Genomic DNA, 10476 nt, shown 5'->3' with positions numbered 1-10476 from the left:
CGCGTTTGCAAAGTGCCTTCATCAGGTTGAGGAGCATACATGACAATTTCATGTATGTATGTAATCTTGCCAGAAGGATGCACCAGCTATAGAAGCCTACTTATTTTCAAGCTCGACATAAAAAAGGCCTTCGATTCGGTTAGATGGGGTTATTTATTGAACCTTCTCAGCCGTCGAGGATTCCCAGTCCGGTTCAAAGACATGGTTGTTACACTGCTTAGTTCTTCATCTTCTAGAGTCCTGAAAACGGGGTGCCGGGCTAACCCATCTGGCATGGGACGGGATTTAGATAGGGCGACCCTTTTTCCATGCTGCTTTTTGTCCTTGCCATTGACCCCATTCATAGCATCCTTGACACCGCCTCTAGGCAGGGAAATGTGAAATAGATTGGAGGTAGGTCTACCCACATGCGTACCTCTCTATATGTGGATGATGCAACTATTTTCGTGGCGCACTTTAAGGAGGACATTGAGCAGCTAACTTCCATTCTGGCCAACTTTGGTGAGGTCACTCGTCTTGTTACAAACTTGGAGAAGAGCAATGTCGCGCCTATCCGTTGTGGTAGTATCAACCACGATGATGTGCTCAAGTGCTTCTCGGCAATGAGCTCGACCTTCCCTATGCGCTATCTTGGCCTTCCCCTGTCGTTTCACCGACTTAGGAAGATTAACCTACAACACTTAGTGGACAAGGCCGTCAGTAAGCTCATCCTTGGCAGGGCCGATTCATCATGGCCATCGGCCGCTCGGAGCTAGTAAAAATTTTCCTCACGGCACAGACAACCTGCCATGCTACTGCTATTAAGATACCAGAGGGCACAGTCGACACCCTTAATAAGATTGAGATGGCTTTTCTATGGGAAGGATCTGATAAAGTCTCTGGTGGGTAGTGCAAGGTTAGCTGGAAGCTGGTATCCCGACCAAAGCGCCTCGGTGGACTGGGTGTTCTTGACCTAAATATGCATGCTCGCGCACTGCGGTCGAGATGGCTTTGGTAAGAGTGAAATGAGCCAAATTGTGCTTGTGTAGGCATGGGCAACCCATGCGATCCGATGGACATGGAGCTTTTCTACGCAGCTTCAACTATCACTGTGGGGGATGGCCGAACGACAAAAGTTTTGGCACTCCCCTTGGATGGATGGGAGGAAGAAGCCCAAAGATATTGCTCCATCCATTTTTGCGATCTCTAAGAACAAGAACAAGTCGGTGAGGGAGGCCCTTCTGGACGTTAATTGGATCCAATGGATCAATATGTCTGACGGGCTCATGGTGCAATATATTGAGCAATTTTGCGCATTGTGGGAGAGGACTAGGCAGGTGCACCTACATGACGACATGGCTGATGGCATTGTCTGGAACCTCACAACCAATGGAGTTTACTCTTCGACATCGGACTACAAGGCGCTATTCCAGGGAACCATGTCCTCCAACATGACGAGGGTAGTTTGGGGGGAACTGGGGCCCTCCAAAGTGCAAATGCTTTGCGTGGCTTATCATCATGAGTCGGATTTCGACGGTTGATCGGCTTAACAAGAGAGGATGTCCAAACTGTGACTTATGTCAACTTTGCAAGAGGGAGTCTGAGATGGTGACACACCTTCTCTTGCATTACAGGTTCTCCACACGTGTTTCGGACGCGGTTAAGGGATGGCTTGGCGTACCGGAGCTGAATGTCGTTGCCTGGGCTAGGGTGCCAACGGTCCAGCAATGTTGGGATACGACCATCCTTGGGCGAGGGCATAGGAGGAAGGTTGTGCCCTATCTTCTTATGCTAGTATCTTGGGAGCTGTGGAACGACAGGAATGCGAGGGTGTTCAAAAAGAAGGCCGCGATGTCGGCCATTGTGAAGGATCGTATCAAGGCTGAGTCAAGAAAGTGGGTTCTGGCCGGGGCAAAACATTTGGGATCTCTGATTCCGCGAGAGTAGGCTTTATTCATTTTCATTTGTTGAGGAGCAATGACCCTCTTGTGACCTTGTTACCCTTCTTCTTTATTAATGAAATGAGACAAAGCTTTTGCCTCCGTTTCAAAAAAATCTAGGCCCTAGTGTTCCGGTATTTGCTAGAATTTGTGAAGAAACAATGGATGTTGTACGGGCACACAACGACCTATGCACACACTTTTTGGGCCCCTCATCCGCTCCGCGATTCAAAAACTTAATACCACCAAAAATTGCCTGAAAACATATGGAACATTTTTTGAGCAGAATACAATCGAAGTCACTCACATACATGAACATACACTCACCCTTATGAACGCACGTACACACAACCTATCCCTATGAGCACCTTCGGAAGACTGAGCCGACACATCATCTTGAGATTGACGAAGTCGCCATAGACGCCTTCATAGTCGACGGGGACGTCTTGTCCCACTGAACGCACATCGTCAAAGGGCCTGGAATAAATCTGGGAAAATGCAAGCACCAATGTTAAATTTGGAATTTGAACTCTGGTAGGCCGGGGATACCACAGTCCTACTAACCATCCAATCATGGGTTTGTTTGCAAAAATTATGGAACTTGCGTATGCTATAAATACATGATGATATAAATCTCATCTTGTACACATACTTTGTACATAACATCCCCTTTCTCCCATTCCAATATGTGTTTTACCCTACTTGTCCATGTCTTCGGTTCTTGTTCATCATCATCTTGTTCTTTTCCTTTTTCCATGTTCGTGGCCGAGGAACTTTTTTCCTTTAATTCCTACATGTCCACCTATTTTCTCTACTCGCAATCATTCTGTATGCTTCACCATTGTTGTGATCTGTGTTCTGCACTCATTAAGCTTCCTTTTGCACTACCTCATCATATGATACCCTTCCAAGTAGAGCCTTTTGGTTTAAGGCTGCAATTCAAAAGGTATTTCTTCCTTCTAGCCTTTCTATCCCATTCCTCCTTCAAATTCTTTCCCATTAGGCGCACATCTTTCTACGCATAATCATTTTCTTACAGGTTCTTCGAGTTTGAACCATCTCACGCTAATACATCTTTGCCATTAATTATACCTCACATCTCTGCCACTAAATCTCAACTTCATAACCTGCATTTGGCTCCTTTTTCAATGCCATCTAGCGCACATATGTTGACAATGGAAATTTGTTGCCCGATCCATGTGTTCACAATCATCAATCTGACTCCACAAATAATTCGTCGAAGTGGTCATTATAAAATGCATCATACTACAATGATTCTTACACTAGAGGATTATCAATTCTCTTGCCTTCATAAATGTGTTTACTCATTTATTGTCAAGTTGCGTCGCTTCAGACTTAGGTTTCTTGTTTTGTCTCATTTTCTTAACTAAACCTTTAGGCCTTGTTTGGTACTAGTGTATTTTAGGGAATTAGTGGGGATTATCCCGGTCAAACCCCTAAATCCCCACATATCCCATAACACCATTTGGTTCTAGTGTATTTGACATGTTTCATCCCCACATTTCTCCACAAATCCAAAAATTCTAGTGCATTTTTATCAATACACAATACACTACCCCTACCTAGGGGATTGGGGATAAATGGGGATTTGAAGGGATTGGGTGAAGGTTGGGGTTTCACCCAATCCCTGTGGGGATTATCCCCACCAATCTCCTCAAAAACCCTAGTACCAAGCAAGGCCTTATTGCAGTTATCTCTTTGTCAAAGTCCGATAGTCACCCTTTCCCATGGCAACCTCCGGTGTATTCCTCTTTCACTCCTACTATATTTGCACATTGTACTGACATAACTTCTCGGTAGCAAACTCTCTGATGTTTCACAATCTTCTTCATGTGCAAATAACTTTCTCAAAAGCTTATAGCAAACTTATCAAAAGGTTATAGAAATTTTCTCGGTAGAAAACTCTTGGAAGTTTCACAATCTTCTCTGCTGCGCAGATAACTCTCTTGGGAGCTTATTACAAAGTGCTGCAAAGATTATGACAATGTTATCGGTAGCAAACTCTTTGAAGTTTAGCAATCTTCTTTACTTCACAGATAACTATCTCCTGAGTTAATAGCAAACTCGTCTAAACTCTAGGGACCTATTCTCTCTGTGTGCACTAGCAAACACATAAGCCCCTCATTGTTTTCTACCCAACAATCTCCAAAACTCTCGTGTCACTTGATTGCACCAACACATACTGAGGCATTTTCATGAGTCATTTTTCAAAACAGGCTTTCGTCCCGCTTTATAGATAAAGCAATGATCCATACAACCCGAATACAAGTTCAACCACACATAGAACCCGTGGCGATGACACAATCTAGCCCAAAGAAAGTAAAATAAATGAGAAAAATCAACCTAGTGGCGGTAGAGCCTCGACCCTACATGGAGGGAAGACGTGGCGCCGTAGCCAGAAGTTCATCCAGCATGCCATCCATACGCGCCTTGTCTCGTTTCCTAGAGATGGGGTGCCAATGCTGCATGAAATCCGTGAATTTGAAGGAGTCAGACGCCTGCCTCGGAAAGATTCATTCTATCACCATCTTATTTCGAGTCGTCCAAAGGGTCCAAGCCATAGCGACAAAGATCAACCAGAATATGCGGCGGCGTCGCCCGATGTGATTGGCCCTGAATTGGGGAACTCTGCAAGGTCGTGGGCCTTCCAGTCGGGTCCAAGAGCCTCGTGAATGAATTCCCACATGGCCCTCGCCGCCGTGCACGTGAAGATAATGTGTGTTGTCGTCTCTCGTACCGCGCATAAGGGGCACGTGTCGTCTCCCGATGCATGCTGCTTCCGCACCTCCGTCCCCGAGGGGTTGATCTTTGCCGCTCAAATGGGTTTTCTTCGAGTTCTTAGCCCTCATGGGTGGCACACATCATGTCAATAATTCACTATACTCACACGTTCATTCTATTGTCACGTTTGTTCCTTCGTCCCAATTTGCCGCAGTGTTCTAATACATTTCCAATTTATTTTGCAATGCTTCGCCATGGAAATATCTATTGGGCGGGTGATGCTAAATACCACATAAAAGTGTTGTAAGTGGCATGCTCTTCATAAAGCTCAAGAATCTTTTGGATCCTATTACACAAAAAATGACTTCCCCACTAACTTTTACAAACTGGTCAATCATATGCTCACTGTCCATGAATTCGGGTTAGGTCGGGGAATGGTTATTGATAAGTACAAATTACAAAATAACACTTTCCATGTAGAATCATTTGATATTAGACACCAGTGGTCTACGACATCTTCTACACAAAGCAGACTAGGAAACAACACAGTGAAAGTGCAAACCATTTACTAAAATATTATGTCCATGTTGGATCTTGTATGCTTATTTTCGTCAAACAATACCAGAAAATGCAATTTTATCGAACAACGGAAGAAAGTTGAAGAAAAAGAACAAGCCTTGTAAGTTTCCATTATTTATATTTCTGCATTCTTTGTTACCTTATACACCAACTTCATAAGAAAGTTGTATCACATATTCTATTATGTTTGCAGGGTGGTATTGCTTTAAAAACTAATAACTCATTGGAGACACAGACACATGCTAGTAAACTATAGACATGCAAAATATTTGAGAAGTTTGGAGATTACTTATATGAATCTGGTGATTATCAAATTGGTTGTCCTTCCGAACAAAGTGTATGACTGTTCACAAAAATGTTGTACAGCGAGATAAATGGCGTCAACCTGCTTACACAGTATCTATTGCAAATGAATTTGAAATATTCACTTATGAATGTGGCCAGTACGAACACATGGGTCTTTTTCGTGCTCATATTTTGAAGGTCTATTTTACCCGACCTTTCTCTAAAGTCTTATTGACTAACATTACAAATACATACTATATAACTATATTATACTTTCAGGTAATGACTTATTTGGATTTTCCACACATGCCAGAAAAAATATAATGAAAAGATGGACCATCAACACTCGCAACATTCTTCCTGATCGTCTAGTTACGTACCAACAAGATCATGGTTTCCTTGCACACAACACATATCGTCACCACACACTTTATGTGAGAGCTCTGGAATTAGTTACTTTGGAGATAGTTGCAAAATCTTATGAAGTTGTTATGGATGATTTGAAGACACTTGCTACTAAGCTTAGCCCTTATACCCATTTGAAAGATGGTAAAGGTCTTGTAGGCAAGAAAGATCTCCGGCAGCAAACAAATGCAACTATGGATAATCAACATTATTCAAATACTGAGTTCATACTCCTGTCAGAATCAGAACCACCACTTAATCATATAAAAATAACCTTGATATTTTGGCTCCCACAAAAAAGTTTCATCTGGAGGACCAAATTCATCAAAGCACCTTATGAGAAGAGCACACAAAGAACAAAATTTTGGACAGTTTGCTGCGGAAAGGGACATACTCGTGGGTCCTGTTCTCAAGCATGCATCCTAAATTCCTAATCTCAAGCTGATCACTTGCCAAAGAAACCAAGGTAATAACCTATGTGCGGCTCTATGTTCTTGGACACAAAGAAAAAATGCTATCTATTGGCTGCTAAACAACCCATTTCTCTGTTACTACATCAAATGTCTACTTTCAATATTTCGAGGAATATAATAAGTGCGGCCTGAAAGGTCAACATAGTACCTCGGGTTTTCAGGTTCTACTGAAAACGCATCAGATATTTAGCAACGATTCCTATTCATGTTAATACTCCATCATTGCTATCTCCGACCAACATCCATAGAATCTAGCCCTGTCTCTAGCCCATCAGGACCTTCAAACGAACCGTTCCGCACCGAGTTTTGGCGATGCATCGCTGTGGGTTGCACTTGTGTTCGCCCCTTCCGGGTTATGAATGTGCCGGGTGTATGCGTGAGGCCATAGACCTGTCATTGAACAATATAACATCATCAATAATCTTGACAAAGATAAAAGAAGATAACGATTTTAGCTTTCAAACAGAGCAAATTACAGTAGAATATGAGATAGCCCTCCTACATTAAACTCCGGTCTTGAATTACCTAGTAGTTTCTATATATTCCCCCACAATACAAAATGCATCAAATATAAGAAGCTCTCACCATGTGCATAACAAATGATTAGTATAAATTGTTTTGTGTGAAGGGCACCAATTGTCAATTGTGGTAACAAAAGATAAAGATTAGTTTCAACACTTCAAGGGATATGGTCGAAGAGTTTGTTACCAAATTATGCGATGAACTGGAAATTGGACACAAAACCTCCACGTTATCTTTTTCCTACATGCTACTGTCTCATCAGTGACGCCTCGCAACCCAAGCATATTACAGAACACACAACGAAAACCTTTGCTCTGATGATTTTGTATGCCAATTTGTACTACTGCAAAGCCCTTTCCATTTTACATCAGTGGTTTCTAAAACTATTCCCTAATTCTGTGGGGTCCTGTGAGTTACTCCAAAAGAAGTATGAAGCATACCATTTTCGTCAGATGGCAATGGAAAAAACTGCAGGTAGCACAAAGAAGCAACGACCAGTCCTGCAGAATTTTAGTTAACGTATTAGCTTACCAAGAATTACGTGTACAACACTTTTAGCTTCTATCTTCATTTGTTTTGCATCATAATCTTTAATAGATAACCGTGTCAGACCTACCCAGAACTCCACCAGTGCACACATCTTGCCAATGATGCCGGTAGTCGTCTACTCGAGAAATAGCCACTAAGGCTGCACCAAGCAGAGGGAGAAAAATAATGCAGAGTTTTGCAACATGTCCTCTTCGATCAAAAACTTTGATTTTACCAGCTAGATACCATGACAAGAACCCGAGACCAGCAAAAGACACTGAGAAACAGAAACTTTGTGAGTCGCTCACCTCAAGAACTGGTAGCATGTAAAAGCTCTTGCAGTTTAGAGTATCAGCAATCATAGTTTTTGCATTACGGAGGTAAAAGGGAACTGACGGACATGCTTTCACTTACAAGAGGTATGACCACTTGGGAAACTCTTATGACCTTCTTTGATATCACTCGCTTTACCATGACACAAGACGCCTGTAGTAACATTGTCGTAGGCCTGAACATCAAGCAAAGCGATAAATTTCATGGAAAGATCAGATGAAATCATGCAAAGGGCTCCAATCAAACGATCATAAAGGATCAACCAAAAGTGAACAACTTACAGGTACTCCATCAGGAAAACAGCGCCAAAAGAAATCTGGCCGTGGCCGACCAACACCATTCTTAATCGCATCAGTTAAAACTGCAGTTATAGCCACTGAAAACAGGAGACCTGGTAGGGCAAGCTAGATTTCAGATTAATTGCATAAGAATAAGATACCACGTACTTGCACGGAAGAATATGAATGTACCTAGTATGGCATGATGCAAATCATACACATTCCTCCTCTTGATGTATATACTGGTTATGATAATGATAGGTCCAATGATGCCATATATCTGCATAATCACGATAACTCAAGACAGTGTACTTAGGAGGTTCATGAAAATAAACATGGTAGAACTAAGAGTTTAAAATATATACCGGCACCGTCCAAAATGGCACCGTATTGTCTTTCATGGGATATCGGAGATCCGTGAGCATGTCTGATCCAACAAATCGATGGAATGGTTCTATTTTATTTAGTACTCCATCCACCACAACTAGAAGAACCAGCACAATCCAGTCATACATATGTAGCCTTGCCATTTTAGCTCCATCAGATGTTATACAGGGTGGCGGAACTGCCACACGAATAGGTGCTGATGGAGATGGCATCACTTCCCAATCCCAAGTATTGATCTGTCAATCCATCCACAGAATAGATTTAAGAAACCATTAAATAAATTATAGCAAGCATGCCTATTTGTTAAAGAAACAATAAACTTTCAATCGTCCCATTCAAGAACCTTGAGCATCGAAGAGATGGTTAAGGCAATACTTGCACCTGTCTCTATGTTGTAGACTAGCAACCCAGGAACAAGGGTTCTTTAGAATTAGGTAAGTTATGAAATTTGACTATTTGGGGAAATACAACAGTTTGAGTAAGAATCTTGTTAGGTGATGAAAATCTAAACTGATTCCTTTTTGTTACTCTTACTCACAGAACATGCGCCCTGTGGGCCATAGATGTTCAAGAGAGATGTAGTGCTCCTAAAACAAACACGTGATTGTAAAGGTTATAAGGTAATGAACCTATGATGCTGATTGCTGGATGCCTGGATGTTCAACAGAAACATAACAAAATAGGATGAGGCAAAACTAGAACAATCTTTCAGGAAACAAAGGTCCTCGATTAGATTATATGCCACTAATAAGTAAACAAAGTGCCTAGATATGGTGATGCCATAATGAACAAGTCACGAGACATCACATTCCTTTGGTTAAACAGTGTAAGTGATAACATAACGTAGCCTGGGCTGTAGTAAAGATATGCGTGTCACTGCGGCACAGCAGACAAGGGGGACGCCATCAGTGAATTCCACATTGCGACCGACGGCGTGCAGTTATTGCAAAATTGCTGCGGGTTCAATATCAAGTGGAAGTTGCAAGAACAAAGGAGTAAAAGCAGTCCTTCGATTTATTCGCATCCCTGCCTGGTGCAATCGGGGCATGGAGGGCTTCTATCGGTGGCACAAACACAGTGCGCACAAGGCGCTCGACTATTTGCCGCAGCCAGCCAGCCACGCCTTTACGGTGCAAAATTAGTCACCACACCAGAAGTTCACGCGAGGAGCGTGCATACACATCAGATGATCAGATCCTGGATTAAGATCAAACCTGTAGCGAAGCTAGCTCCTCAGAAAAGGATCGCCGATTTGCCTGATCGCCTCCTCTCCCCTCCCCTCGGCACGGATGTGTGAAAACAAGAAGGCGAATCAACCACCATCCACAGGTAGTTATGCCATTACGCAAAAATGTGGAGAAGGGGTGTATAACCAACCTGCGACCCCTCGATCTTTGCAGGTCCTTTGCCCTCTTCTTGTAGCGGTTGATATCAGGCGATGCGGCGGATGGGAGAACGCGTCCGCGCAAGCGCACGGGCGAACGCGTCTCCGGGAATTCGTCGTTGGCTGGCCATCTCGATGTTTTCGATTGACGAATTTTTTGACCAACAACAAACGTGGGCGTACAGGGAAGGAGAAGGAATGCACCAGGGGACAGGCGCTGATGTGATGGAAGACGGGCGAAATTTGGGTGGCGCCGGCGGGCGGCAGTTGGAACTTGACCGATACAGACGTTCCTTGGCGGAGGACTCAGTCCGGCGTCCGTTTAGAGATCCGCATCCTACTCCCTCCAGAAGAAATGGCAAAAAACGAGTAAGGCGTTATTTTAAGAAAAAATATAAATCATACTTTTGCAGTTTAAAAAAATATACGCCATTCATCCGAAATTACTTGTCACAGAAATAGATAGAAATGAATATATCTACAACTAAAATACATCTAGATACATTTTTTTTCTCAGATAAGTATTTTCGAACGAAGGAAGTAGAAAACAATGCATTTTAAACTTATAAATATGAATTTTTCTTCACACTATTTTAAACTTATAAATATGAATTTTGAGTTGCTAAAACGGCAGATTTCAT

At 42.6% G+C, this 10476-nt stretch overlaps 1 pseudogene; it reads right to left on the bottom strand.

The window, feature by feature from the left end:
* Positions 1–6169: 6169 nt before the first annotated feature.
* LOC123440119 lies at positions 6170–10130 on the bottom strand (annotated as a pseudogene).
* Positions 10131–10476: the final 346 nt, after the last annotated feature.

This window comes from Hordeum vulgare, chromosome 3H (assembly GCF_904849725.1).
Source record: "Hordeum vulgare subsp. vulgare chromosome 3H, MorexV3_pseudomolecules_assembly, whole genome shotgun sequence".
Lineage (NCBI taxonomy): Eukaryota > Viridiplantae > Streptophyta > Magnoliopsida > Poales > Poaceae > Hordeum > Hordeum vulgare.
Note: the sequence above shows the minus strand (reverse complement) of the source record. Positions and strands in the feature narration are given on the sequence as shown.